Source organism: Macaca nemestrina, chromosome 2 (genome assembly GCF_043159975.1).
Source record: "Macaca nemestrina isolate mMacNem1 chromosome 2, mMacNem.hap1, whole genome shotgun sequence".
Classification (NCBI taxonomy): domain Eukaryota; kingdom Metazoa; phylum Chordata; class Mammalia; order Primates; family Cercopithecidae; genus Macaca; species Macaca nemestrina.
Genome location: NC_092126.1, coordinates 194,586,614 through 194,601,534, shown reverse-complemented (window position 1 = coordinate 194,601,534; position 14,921 = coordinate 194,586,614). Strand labels below are relative to the sequence as shown.

The following is a 14,921-nucleotide window of genomic DNA, read 5'->3' as shown; positions in this document are numbered from 1 at the left end:
TGCTTGTATTCATTTTTCAGGGTCTTCCAAAAGGGGATTGATAAAATATTTTTTTTTCTCCAGAGAACAGACTGAATCACATATTCTCAGGAGATGGAAACAGTGAATTCCTACATTGCAGAAATCGTTGTCTCCCATGCCTAGGTTAAAGTCTAATACATGGTAGACTCCCAATGTTATAACCTGAGAAATCGGTTCACTCAGACATATTAAAACAATGTAGGTTTTATCTAATTTTTCTACTTATGATAGAATATAAGCATTACATTAGTTAATCTTTGACATGAGAACAACATAAGGTATCCAGCATCTTGGGGAAATGATTTGTGACACATATAAGCTTTATAGGCAACTGGAAAATCTTGTTATCACTTAAATAGAAACCTTTGTATAATATATTATGCCTTGTCTTGCAGAAAATGCTAAAAATACCATAACACTTCCCAATGTCTCAAGCAACCTCTCGTCTGGTATCTGCTACACTAGATAACAGAGTTCTGCAAGTCTTTTTGAGCTTTTCCATCTCTCCTAATTGGGCATTATACTTGCCTTTTACAATCACTTTCTTGAATATTTTTTTACAATTTGATGTTAACAATGCAGGTTAAAAAAGAAAAAAGGGTGTTAAAAAATCCACTTATATATATATGTGACTATATATACACGTATATACCCATATATATATACACACACACACACACTTATTTTAAAAGGCACAAACAAGAGCAAGAGAGTTAGTGCTCATTAATACAGTAAATCTGGATATCTAGGCCTGAGCTGTTTCCCATGTTGTAGCCCCTTATTTTGAACTGCCTCCCATATTTCTTCACCAAAAGATGTGTAGGCACACAAAAGTGTAACGTGTCCAAAGACTGAACTCATTAGCTTTTGCAGTCAGCTGCCTCTCTCCAGGCCTCTGCATCTTTGCAATTCCCTGGCTCAGTTAATGCCCTCATAGCCACCTCAAGATTAAGCTAAAAAAAACAAAAACAAAAACAAAAACAAAAAAACAGAAACAAGCAAAAAAAAAAAAAAAAAAAAAACACTTGAGACTGTCCTTAACCCCTCCATCTCCCTTACCTCCCATGTTAACTTAACTCACAATCTCTATATGGCCTTTTCTTTTCACCTCTATTGCCATAACCTTGCTTGAATCCTTGCAGTCTTTCATCTTTACTACTGCTACATTCTCTCTTTCAACAGCTAGTCCCCACTGCCTCTCACCCTCCACAGTCTCCAGCTTTATATTTCTTAAAAAAAGAAAAAGAAAAAAAAGGTCAGGTTACTTTTCTGTTCTATGAAAAGCTCTCTACAGGATCACTCTTTTCAATACTAATTAAAGAACAAACTATTTAGCTTGACACAGAAGACATTCTCATTCTGACCCCCCAAGTTGGCCACTTACTGCTAGCTACTCCACCCACTCTCTAAGAGTTCTATTTCCATTCAACTTGCAGCATTTTCAAAAGCACACACATCTTAATATCACTTTAAGCCTTTACACATGCCAAACATTAATGGGTAAATGAGTGTACTAATGATTTCAAGTGTAACTCCAAGTAACCTTGAAAATAAGCCATATTTGGTACCCAGAGCTTTATAAGACAGTGTTTCTAATAGTGAAATGTAATAGGTAATAAGATTGTTAATCCAGTTCTCTATAGACAGCAGTAGAAGAAAACAAGATGAAACCAAAGGAAAGAGATTCAAATTAATTTTTGGTATGTGGGTTTATGTTTCGGGCTGAAGAGTTATTGTCCTAAATGTAATTAGTTTTGATGTGATTATATAACTCTGGTACTTAAGTGAAGCCCAAGTTGTGAATTTTTACAGGTCTATGTATATGCATGTAGTTCTATATTTTAATATATTGCCAATAATATTCCTTTGTAACCTTATGAACTGTATTATATTAATTCACTATTTGAAGTTAGTATTCAAAGACGTATGGGTACTCTGGTCAGCAGATATTTTAATTCTTAATCAGACTTATGAATTATGAATCAAAATATGGTTCATTAAACCTAAGTAATATTACAAAGTTTTAACAAATATTACTTTTAGTTATATTAATATTCAGGTATTATCACAAGGATTTTTAAAATATAACTTTTATTAGGTTAAGCTAATGAGGTAATATACAAGATTTTGGTTTGTACTTTTTAAGAGAGATTTGGATCACTTGAGATTAATATTTCATCATGGCTCATTAATAATAATTAAGATGAGAGAACAAGAAAAATGTGCATTCATTGATGTTTACTTTTTTGATGCTAAATGATTATACATACTCCATTTAAAATATTTTGATATATACTTCACTATTCTAGATGTATAGGAAATGATCCTCAATGTCACTAAAAGCAAGCTTTTCTGTAATATTTTTTGCTCCTTAATAAAAGCAGTTATTTTAGTAGAATTGCTGACCTGATAATTGCTAGTGGGTCTAAACTGAATGTACTTCAGTTAATGCATCAGTAAGTGAAGTACCTTCAATGCAATTAAAAGATTCTAATCTAACCAAAGAAAAAATCTTGTTCATATTGACCACTTTAAATTCAGACTATGATTTCATATTTTTAAAGTGGCCCATGGCTTAGCTGACCCCATTAGTGGGATACAGCTCTCCTTCGGCATCATCAGTTGCTGCTGAGTAAGCATTTCTGAAAGCCTCTCAACGAACTTCATCAGACAACTACCAATGCCCAATTTCAGAAAAGGCAACACTAAACAAAAAGTCATCAAGACATTTAACATGGAGATTTGGGAAAACACTAGATTGAAATGAAGGCTAATAAATAACTTATCAAGCAACAATAGTTACTGCATTTAAGTGAACTTGGTGTTAACGTTTTTACTTGTTGTTAATGTTTTCCTGCAAGACATTAAATTTGTTCAGGAATTTGTGACTCGACTTGCTGAATAATTAGAATTCTTTCGTTGTCCTCTTGTGATTAATTTACCGATTGATACTATTGTGTACCTGCCCACAGAATTTAATTTATGGCGGTCATGTCTTCCTGAATGCAGGGCAGTTGCCTCACTCCATCTTCCACTACTATTATGGGGAATGCGATTCTCAAATGAGTATAGAAAGAAGGCATGGCAGTGAGTACATCTAAGGAGTAGTAGCTTTCTTCTGATTGCTAAAAATGGACTTTGCATTTTTAAATTAGCAAACATTGGGAGAAGGATAAAAAACTTCCTACCCACTTTAAGAAGGATACTCACTTTAAGAAGTTAGTTTGGCTTTGGGAACCCAAGGTGGGTGGATCACCTGAGGTTGGGAGATCGAGACCAGCCTGACCAACATGGAGAAACCTGTCTCTATTAAAAACACAAAAATTAGCCGGATGTGGTGGCGTGTGCCTGTAATCCCAGCTACTCGAGAGGCTGAGGCAGGAGAATTGCTTGAACCCGGGAGGCGGAAGTTGTGGTGAGCCGAGATTGCATCATTGCACTCCAGCCTGGGCAACAAGAGCTCGCATCATTGCACTCCAGCCTGGGCAACAAGAGCGAAATTCTATCTCCAAAAAAAAAAAAAAGAAAAAAAAGTCAAGAGTTTGGACACTAACTGCATTTGCAGTCCAGTTCAATGGTATATGTTGGGGAGCAGAGCAATCTTCCCAGGTTGTGGCCATGCGTATGTGTACGTGTAGCCTGGCCCAGGCTGGAGTGCAGTGGTGCGATCTTGGCTCACTGAACGTTCCATCTCCCGCAGATGCCCTTTTAGGTGGTGTCTTTTGTTAGTATTTTCCAAGAAGCTGGGAGAGACACACAACGAACTCTTCCAACCAAATGCCATTTTCAATGACTAGTCTTTGTTTTGTTGTGCAATGCAAGGCAAATTGCTGAGTATAAATGATTTTTCTTACTAGCTGTGAAGACCTAAAGTTCAGCTCCAATTCTCTTCCAAAAATTTGTCTCTGACACCCTGAATTCCTTTTCTATAGGGCTCTGAGTATACTTCAACATAGTCCTCTTCCTGTTAGTAATATGAATGTCTTGCCCACCCGATCATAGATCTTCTAGAAGTTAGATTTTCATTTTACTCCTATTCTGCTGCTACATACTCCACTCAAATTTGATAGGCCTTCAGTCAGTGGAGTGAACTGAATTAAAACTAGCTAATCTGACCCAATTGTGTTGATTATGCAACCACAGTAGTAATAACTGTGATTATTAATGTGTGTTTATTAAAAGCTATGGTGTATATAGAACTTTCAAAGCAGTCAGCAACTCATATTTGTTTATGCCTAGCCCAGCCGTTTCCCCGACTTTTCAGAGCGTGCAGTACCTTGCCATCTACTAATGTACCGCAACTGTTCTGGGATGCATCTGTTTTCCTAATTGGCGGAACTGATAAGGATAAATGAGCCCAGTTCTCCCCCTGCAGGGGTGTGTATGCGGTCATAAACTCACTGAACACAGCCCTTGTATAGGGGGGTGGAAGGATGAGAATTACCCCTAGGGAAGGTCCCGATGTGGAGCTGTGGCCGCAGACATGGAGAAAACAAAACACAACAAAATGGGAACACCTGACTTGCTTTAGTAGCACTCTCATTCCCCACCCACTTTTTGAGCACCATCCAGCCAGAGCTAGATTGGATTCCGCTTTTTCATGTTCACCCTGCCTGTTTTGGAGTGTCTGGGAAATAGAGAGAGAGGGAGAGTGAGAGGCATTTGCTTCTCCTGATGGTGGACATTTTTGTTAGGTACCAGATCTTAGTGTCCTTTTTCTATGGCACTGGCTTCCAAGGTGAACATGTTTCCTACTTCTGTTTCCTTTTGCTTTGCAGTATCTTCTGTGGCTTTGACCTTAGGCCAAGTTCTAGCCAATGCTAATTTGTGCTATTTTATGTAACTTTCTAGTTATGAAATGCTTCTGTCTTTATAGTCTCATTGAGTTCCAGGTTTTTTAGCTGTTTTATTCATTGTTCCATCCATGAAACCTAGCAGATCGTAACATTTCTGTAAATATCTGTTGTCATCAATAAATTATACTCTCAATAACTTTAGCTCTCTTTCACTTTGAGTGCATTCTTAGGATCACACAATATCATTACACAGCTTGTCTTGGGCTCCTTGGCTTTGAGACCCTCATTGGCCACCTACTTTTTTTCTTTTATCTTTCATCCTATTTATTGACTCATTGTTTTTAGTAAAACTTATTTTTAATTGAATTAGTTTGATCATCTGGTTCCTATTATTCAGCATGTTAGTATGCTTTAAACATTTTGTGTACCCTATCTTCCACTCAGCAACCCTTTCCCATATTTCCGAAATGCAATCTTGAAATCATGTATTACCTGTAAACTGTTTATTTACTTAAATACAAGATACAGCTAATCTCTCCTTCTACTCTGCCTACACTGTTGTACCACTAACACTTTTTATTTTAAAAAATTATTAATTTAGAAAATGTTTTTTGAACACCTGCTACGTTCCAGATCTAATTCTAGGTTTTAGGGAATAGATGGGAACAAGAGACAAAGTAAAGACAGAACAGTGTCCAGTTAAGGTGCCATTCATGGCTGATCTGGAATTCCATTTCTGCCTTTGATTTCTGCAAGTCTGGAGACCAATTACCTGTTTTGCTGAGAGTCTGTTTATATGAAAACGAAGTGAACGATTACACCACATCTGAAGTATTTTGGAGCTTTAAACTTTAGTTATCTTTGTGTGAAATGGCAGAAAATTTCTTAAAATCATTTATACTTAATAATTCGAAACAAAAATTCAGAGTTTTTAACCTAGGTTTTGCTTCTCTTCCTGCCCTTCGGAACAGGTTTCATTATAGTTGACCTTCAACCTGCATAAGTGTCCCACCAGGTTTATCAGGTTAACACTTAACAGCACGTAGTCATTTAAATAGATAAGTCTTTAACAATAGCAATTAATATTAATATATTCTGTAAACAGTTTAGTAGCTGTTTTTTGTGCATTTATAATGAGCAAACTATCTCCCTTGTTAATGGTTAGATGATTTCAGGAGAATATTTTTTTCTGCTTGTGTTTTTCTGTAGTGTTTATGTTCATGTATTTATAAACAAGTGGTAATTTAGCTAATGCATGTTATAAAAACTATGACCTTTTGGTTGTATGTTTCCAAATTTTAGTCAGAATTAAAACTCTTAGTAACCTGAGCTGCTTCTCACTAAATTGCATGAGATTTTGTGTATACCTCTTAAGTTCTCCAATTGTAAATTTTACTTAATAGAACTATCAACCTCAAAGTGTTAAAGTGAGAATTAACTGAAATAATTTTTTTTAACTCAGCCCGTTGCTTGTCACATGATAAGGACTCCATAAATATTAAGTATTGTGATTATTTTCTTTCCCAACCCGTATCATTCTTCCACCTACAGGTTTTTAAAGCAAAAATATAAAATAAAACTGCAGTAAAAGAAAAAACAGCTATTTAAAAATAAGAGAAATCAACTAAGAACAAAATTAAATAGGATTACGGATTCTTATGAAGATGATTGAAGAATATTTCAGTGTGGAACCTAATTCATGAAATGTTGTATATACTGACAATATTCTACTAAAGAGGCATTTAATATTTAATGGTCCCATTATATTTAATAAAACATGAGAGGGTATGGATTTCAAGAATATAATTCTATCCATTAACAGGAAGATTTCATGTAAATGAGTGCCTGTATAATTATCCTTAAAGACTAAGCATATTTACAATATATTAAGGGGACCTCTAAAAACCATGTCCTAATTTCTTGGTATTTTAAGTAATTCAACAAAACATTAACTGAAATGATTTATATATTTTTTTAATTTGAGTGCTTGATCCAATATATTTTTGTATAATTTTGCTTTAAAGCACTGTTTTGTTGAATTCTTAAGAGGCTACAATAACTGGGATGTCACTAGATTTTATTATATTTCAATATTATTATATAAAATATTAATTTTGAAGTATTTTAAAGATTTCTTCCCTGCAGTAAGAAATCAATTTATAATTTTAATTGATTTAGTCCTATAGTATTATCTGAAAATTATGGCTTCCTTTTGCCCTTCACAGATATAGGAATTATAGTTGCTTGGTTTATTTATTAAAGTTATTTTTATAGTACTTAATTAAAATACATTTTTATAATTTTTAAATATGTATTCAATGAAAACGTGTAGGAGGTGGTATCCCTTTATAGGAATCAAAGTGATTGGTAATTTACACATAGCCTAACATTCCTTAAATAGTTTCTAACCAGTATCACTGTTCAAAGAGAAAAATCAAATGTGGAAATAATTCACTCATTAATTCACATAAGCTTACTATTTCTTATTCCTATTTTCTAAGATGACAAATCACAAATATGAAAAGCATCTGACGTCGTACTGATTAGGTATTTCACAATTTTTTTTTCTTGTTTTATTTGAGAAATAAGGTAAAATAATTTACAGACCTGTAAAATGGGTTACACATCTCATTAAAGTTCCGTCGTGGTAAATGCCAAAAGAACCCTATCACAACTACATTTTACTGACTTTTACTCATTGAGTGAGCCAAATCAACTGCTCCAAGATAATTTCCAGGATACCAGGTTTGTGTACTTCATTTCTAAGCCTTTTTGTACTTATGCATCTATACTCTTCTCATGGCCTGCAAGGATCTCTCCAGTATTTCAGATCTTGGTAGAGATCTTTTAGGAGTTTTTGTATTTAAAAACTTATAAACTTAGGGGACTCTGAATTGTACTGGAAAATTCATTGGAATTTTCCCGAGGGAAAATTCTGGAATGTGATCCATATTCTGGGTTCAAAGCACCTCCTAGATTGCACCATCTATATGGTAGGCTTGTCCTGGAAATGAACTGGGGGCAAAATTGTGAAATAGCAAAGTGCATTTGTAGTATTTGTTAGCTTTCAGGATGGCCATTCTGTTTCTGTAAAGCTACTATGGTCTCTACTATATCATAAAGCCACTTGGTAAACAAAATCAATAACAAATCCTAGGGGAAAAAAAAAAGTCTTCTACAAACCTATTAGAATGGCCAAAATCCAGAACACTGACAACACCAAATGCTGTTGGAATGTAAAATGGCATAGCCAGTTTCTTACAAAACACACTCTTATGATACAATCCAGCAATGAAGTTCCTTGGTGTTTTCCCAAAGGAGCTGAAAACATGTCCACAAAGAAACGTGGACATGCATGTTTACAGCAGCTTTACTCATAATTGTTATAACTTGGAAGTAATCAAAATGCCTTTTAGTGGGTGAGGGGATAAACTGCAGTTCATCCAGACAATGGCACATTATTCACTACTAAGAAACAAATGAGCTCTCAAGCCATGAGGGGATATGGAGGGAACTTAAATGCATTCTATTACGTAAAAGAAGTCAATCTGAAAAGGCTACACATTGCTCGAGTCTAACTATATGATATTCTGGAACAGATAAAACCATGGAGACAGTAAAAATTTCAGTGGCTACTAGGTGTTAGGGAAGAGAGAAGGATGAATAAGTAGAGCACAGAAGAATTTTAGGGCAGTGATACTACTTTGTATGATACTGTAATGACATTACTGTAATGTAATACATTACATTAATCTAATGATGTAATGTATTTGCCATTATACATTTGTCCAAACTCATAGCAAGTACAACACCAAGAGTGAAACCTAATGTAAACTATGGACTCTGGTGGAGGATATTGGTAATGGGGAGGCTATGCTTGTGTTGAGGTAAGAGGTCAATAGGAAATCTCTGTACCTTCAGCTCAATATTGCTGTACGTTTGCGACTACTCCAGAAACAAAGTTTATTTTAAAAGCCTTGATTTTACCCTTATTTATAGAATTTACATTAAAAATAAAGCCTTTAGAAAATGCTACTTAACATTCAGAAAAGGGATCTTTAGTTAAAATAACAATCCCGGCACTTTGGGAGACCGAGGTGGGTGGATCACGAGGTCAAGAGATCAAGACCATCCTGGCCAATATGGTGAAACCCTGTCTGTACTAAAAATACAAAAATTAGCTGGGCATGGTGGTGCACAACTGTAGTCCCAGCTACTCAGGAGGCTGAGGCAGTAGAATCGCTTGAACCCAGGAGGCGGAGGTTGCAGTGAGCAGAGATTATGCCACTGCACTCCAGCCTGATGACAGGGTGAGACTCCGTCTCAGCAACAACACAAAAATTAATAAATAAATAACTAGTTACTTGGGTACCTAGGATTGAGCTAATAATTGGGGACTCTGAGTATGTCAAATCATATTATAAAGGGTGCCACTAACCGGTAAGAGCATCTTTATTATCAGACCTGCAATTTCAATGCAGTTTCCACTAATATCTCAAAAGTGGCAAACAAAACAACAAAACAAAACCCAAAACTTGCTACATCATGGTAACAGGGGAAATATGAGAATTTGTGCAAGAGATAAAGATAGAGAAGAGTAGCCTTTTCAAGTAGAAGATTTCATGTCCCTGAAATTTAAGTTGATTCCCATGTTTAGATTGGATGTTGAAGGTTGTCAACCCAGGGTGTATGGTTTAATAATCTCAGTGACTCCAATAATTTTAATTCTCTTACTACTCATTTACAAGTGACAGATACCTAAATTTTTTTTTCTTCAAACTAGTTTAAGAAAAAAAAAAAAAATATATATATATATATATATATGTACTAGAACATAGAACTAAGGAGTCCTTTCATTACCCAGGCTGATTATATATTTTACCACTATTCTAAGGGGTGGGCTTGTTTATCAGGCCCAAGTGGGGACCCAGAGAGTTAAGGAGGCAATTCCCAAAACGAAAAGGAGTGTGTTAGCAAAAGGAGGTTAGGAGTGTGCATAGCTACTATAGCCCATTACAGTGACATACAGGATTTAGCGTTATTAACTGGAATATTTCGATGTCCATTGCTTTAGTGAAATCACCTTCATAACTAAAGCAATACTGGCTCTGTTACCATATGGAGTAGTTTTCTTGACAAGAAAAATGGAACACTGAGGGAAAAGAGATAGTCCATACTGTGGGAGAGGAAGTGGTAGTAGCAGTTAAAATCAAGTCACTTCCGGTCCTAGTTGACCCTGTAATAGTCAACTTTAAAGAGTAAATCTTGAGCAACACTCTGGCGGTAAGTGGTGCACCATCAGGAAACGATGAGCAGAAGTCAAAAAGGTGTGGCTTTTCCACGGAAACACCCTGACTATAGCTTCCTAGAGTTAAAAATTTGAAAGCCATTAGCAGAAACACACTGACTGATACGAACTGTTGTATTTCTTTATAGACATGTTCTAAAAGGAGTTAGGATGCTTTGTTTAGCTCCTTCCATGCTCAGTAGCCTTAGGGTGCAGAACGGAGAATGTACTATGACCTTTTTTCCTACTATTATCTCTAAATGGATCTCAGTGTGACAATAAATATGAATGTTGTAATAGGAATTGAAACACAAAAGGTTAAAATTCTTTTTCTTCTGTTAAAATCCTATTTCATTAGTTATACACCCCCAAAATAGTACCTATTTTTTGAAATTGCTACACTTGTTCAAAAGCTTGCAAATTAGTGTAAACTCAGGACCTGCTGAACATCCTTTCAGCATTATGAGATTCCAGAAAATGTGAATAGGATGTTTCAGTTGTTAGGTAATTTCCAGATGCCTTTTTTTGTGCTCAGATAACTCAAATGACTTCTTTTCAATACTTCAGGCTTGTCATGTACACTATATTAGAGTGTGTAACATTTTTGAAGGAATTTGGCACAGACGTCGCTTTTCCACTTCTAACTCTCTAAGTTTGAAGAGTGCCTGCCAACATCGTTATAAATACATCCTAATAAATATATTTTCACCAATTTTTGAAGTTCCCTTTTACTTCAAGTGTCAATATTGTATGTGTTATGATAAGAGTAGTTTAATTAGCTATGGTTTTTACTGATATTTTGATAAATATGCTTAGGCTATATTTATAGCAAACCTCAATATTTGCAAATCATACAGATAGCATGATTTATATGTGATCATTAAGATAAACACTTAGCTTAATTTCAATCACTATTTCTCTGTCCTTAGGTAAGTAGGAAAGTAGGTAAAATGTCCTCAAAATTATAGACACAAAATTTAGAGTGTTTCTTTGTCGTCTTTATTGCTTTTTTGGCTTAGTTGAGTCATAATTTACATTAATGTCATTTCTTGTTTTCATACCTTAGCATTACTATAACAAGAAAATGTGTAGTGTGACTTAATAAACTGCTTTTAAAAGTTTATTATATTTTTGGATATACATAAAAATTTTAAACAATTTTAGAATATGCAAGTGTTTGACTGGGTGCAGTGCCTCACGCCTGTGATCCCAGCACTTTAGGAGGCTGAGGTGGGCAGATCATGAGGTCAGGAGTTTGAGACCAGTCTGACAAATATAGTGAAACCATGTCTCTACTAAAAATACAAAAAATTACCCGGGCATGGTGGTGTACACCTGTAACCCAGCTACTTGGGAGGCTGAGGCAGGAGAATCATGTGAACCCATGAGGCGGAGGTTTCAGTGAGCCAAAATTGAACCATTGCACTCCAGCCTGGGCGAAAGTGTGAGACTTTGTCTCAAAAAAAAAAAAAAAAAAAGGAGTATGTAAGTGTTCATTCAAACATTTATTTCCTCATTATTTTTTATAAAATCTTTCTAAATGAAGAGTGCAAATAACTCCCAGAAACTAATTTTTGCTAAAACATTTGAGGCAGCATGGCATAAGGGTTAGTCACATTCCAAAACAGTATTATGTTGTAGAGGACCTGCCATAGGTTCATGCTAATATAATTCAAAACTGATTCTAATGGAGGATGGCAGGTATATTTGTTAACCTGATAAAGCAGAAATGGAAAGCAAACCTAGTTTGCAACTAACTCAGTCCACCAATATTGAGCTTATGTTATTCTTGCCAAATTTAATAATTTCTGGGATTAATACAATTTTAAAATTTGTGCATTAAGAGAGAATTTTCCCTAATGAAGATTTGCATAACTCAAATGCAACCACACTATAATGGAAAGAAACTTTAATTCGGATTTGATAACAGTTGGGTTGGAATCCTAGCGATGTGTAAATGTAGAGAAGTTGCTTAATATTTCCAAGACTCAGCTTTTTCATCTAAAAAGGGAGAAAATAATACATACTTCAGACAATTTCTGGAAATTATATGTAGTGCCTAAGTACTTGGCCGATAAAAGAGATTAGTATTATTCTATTTATTTCTATGACTGCTAACAGTATTTGATCATTCCTCTAGCTTATTGTTTCCACAATTGGCTTTTTAGCTTGTTGCTGAAATTTACTTCTTCTGTAGTGGTTTGTCAAAGATGGCTGAAATGCCCGATGATTTTTTTGTATTTGTCCTTGAACTGACTAAGTAATTGGTTTTCTATGCCTATTGTTCACAGATGGGGAATCCGGTACCCTGATAAAACTTAAGTTTCAGGAGAGACTATTACTTATTTTCTCGGTTAATTATGAGAAATTTGGACAGACAAATACACAAGATCTTTCAAGCAAAATCTGGCAATTTTACTCTCCCAACCCTGTTTGCTGCTGGTATTGTTTATTTCATGTGTCCAGGGTTTCAGATGAACTGTAGATTACACCAACTTTATTTAAACTTTTTAAAGTATTGAAAATGTTTTTCAAAAAGGGAAGCAGCTTTATACTCAAAATATAAATTGGGTATAGAACTTGTTTTCATTAAAATAGTAGCAAATGGCAAGTTATTAATATTAAGTTAAATTGTCTCTATGTTTAAATTATGGTTATGAGGAAACAATAATATGGTTCATAAAATTAGTGTGCTTATTTCTCATAATCTATGTTTCATTCACCTAATATTTAATTTACTTGTATAAGAGGAACTTTATTATGGTGTATACTCTATTATCAACTGTCTGGACTTGTCTTAATTAGACTAGCTATAAAAAGGGAAAACTAAATTCTGACAGCTTTATGTAGTTATTTACATTGCTTTATTTTGTATGCTTTTAAAAATTAGGTTACTCATTCAGTGGCTTTCATGGTAAAGAATTATTATGAAATTACCCTTATTAATTAAAATTATGCTTTTGTAATTTATCCATGTCCTTATATGCTTTGCATTTGTAATAAAAGGCACATTGCCCATATTGTCTGTGCCCTTTTTCTGGTAACTTTAGAATATAGTCTATTTGTCTAATATCATTGTCTTCTAAGTTAATTAGATAATTTACAAAATCAGGATCGTTAAAAATACTCTAGCAAGGTCCTTTGGATCAGTTTCACTGAGTAATTTTGAATAATTCTATGGTGCTCAGGGATTCCTTACAAATAAGTTGAATTAATTGAGAACGAAATAATATAGAAAGGAAAAATTAATTTCAAGAAAATGTGTAAATGATACTCTTATTGAAAAACACTGAAAAAATTACTAACTGCTTGTCAACCCCTGCATCTTCTATAGACAACAAGAAGAGTTGTCATAAGCATTATCTGAGTCACAGCATGACTTGTATGGGAACCATGTAGCAGAACTGTATCCTGGAATCAAACTAACGAAATAGCACTTTAAAATTCTCTCTGTCTCAATAGTGTTTAGAAGATACACTATGCGAGTTATTTCCTCTGATTTGTCCAATAAAACTTAAAATTATTTTACTGTCCTCTGGAATGGATTTCCAGATCTTGTACTTACTTGAAACCTATTTACTTATGCTTGGAGTCCTTTGCTTTGTTAAAGGGTATCACTCTCATTGTCATCACAAGAGTCACATGATGCATTTTTAGATGACAGAGAACATAAACCTCTCTGATTATGTGAATTAACAAATATCTTAACTTTTGGACTGATTTTTCCACTAGTTTATGTATTACTTGAATTATTCATACAAAGAATTATGTTTCCTTTTGAAATTTATTTGAAAGCCAGAGTGTATTTAACAACATAGAAGATATAAGCTTATTTTACTGATTTTTTTGTGAATTCTGAGAAAAATGTTATGAAAATGTTATTTTCTTATGAAAATAGGAAGCTACATAAAAATTATTTGAAATAAATTTGAGTTTTTCTCTTCCATATTTTGTTTTGATTTTTTATTTATGTATTATTTATTTCAGTATATCTAGAAAGTTTTAATTTGCATAAGTACTTGTGATTTTAAATACTACCAAGTTTATTTTATATATGAATATCAAAAAAACTCCACGAATTTTCCAAAAGGAAATATTGAAATTAAAAAAAACCCACATGGTTATCTAAGATGAGAATGAATTGGGTGATTATGGTTCATTTTTATTTGATAATAATCCAAGTATGCAAGCAGTAGCTAAAGATAGTGGTACTGTCAATATAAGAAAGCTACTGCTGACTATTAAGGAAAACTATCCTAAAAATCATTTCCTTGATTGCCTTCCTCATGAACCTCATGTTATTTGACTGTAGGAGTTAAGTTTTTCCCCAAGTAAAATTGCAAACAGCCATTTTACTTGATTGTGTTGGGTTCTGTGTTTTGCAAGTAAGATATATCTTCTTAATGTGTTTATTGTATGAAAAGGCAAGACATAGATTTTACAACAAACCTGAAATCTAACAGAGCCTTCCTTATCTGTTGTGTCCCACGAGGGTTCATTTGAAATCTACTTGAACTATAGTAAGTTATTTTTCTAATGAGGCTCAGATAATCAAATAAAAATTATGTGTGATACCTGGTCTCAGAGTATGATCTTCCGGAGGTTATCTTTAGATTAGAATGGCTTTATAAACATAGAGATAATTTTACATTCATATTTTAAACCGCTAGTTTAAATTCACAAAAGGTTTTCCTGCCAATTTTAATATAGCAAATATGTTCTCTGGAGCAAGTAATTCCCATCCAATTTTAAAGTCCTGATGTTCACCTTTTAATGCCTGAAGTACAGAACTGAAAGAAAACATTTAACAGTAAAGG

At 34.2% G+C, this 14,921-nt stretch overlaps 1 protein-coding gene and 1 long non-coding RNA gene across 4 annotated transcripts in view; both read left to right on the top strand.

The window, feature by feature from the left end:
* The window catches only part of LOC105485513 (cell adhesion molecule 2), a 1,093,059-nt gene that overhangs the window by 24,510 nt on the left and 1,053,628 nt on the right, over positions 1–14,921 (top strand). The window lies entirely within an intron of this gene.
* LOC139361007 (uncharacterized) overlaps positions 1–14,921 on the top strand; it is a 123,153-nt gene that overhangs the window by 21,778 nt on the left and 86,454 nt on the right. Inside the window, exon 1 of the long non-coding RNA XR_011618584.1 lies at positions 1–14,921. This exon is cut by the window's left edge and continues 21,778 nt beyond it; it is cut by the window's right edge and continues 18,660 nt beyond it. This is a non-coding gene — a long non-coding RNA (uncharacterized lncRNA).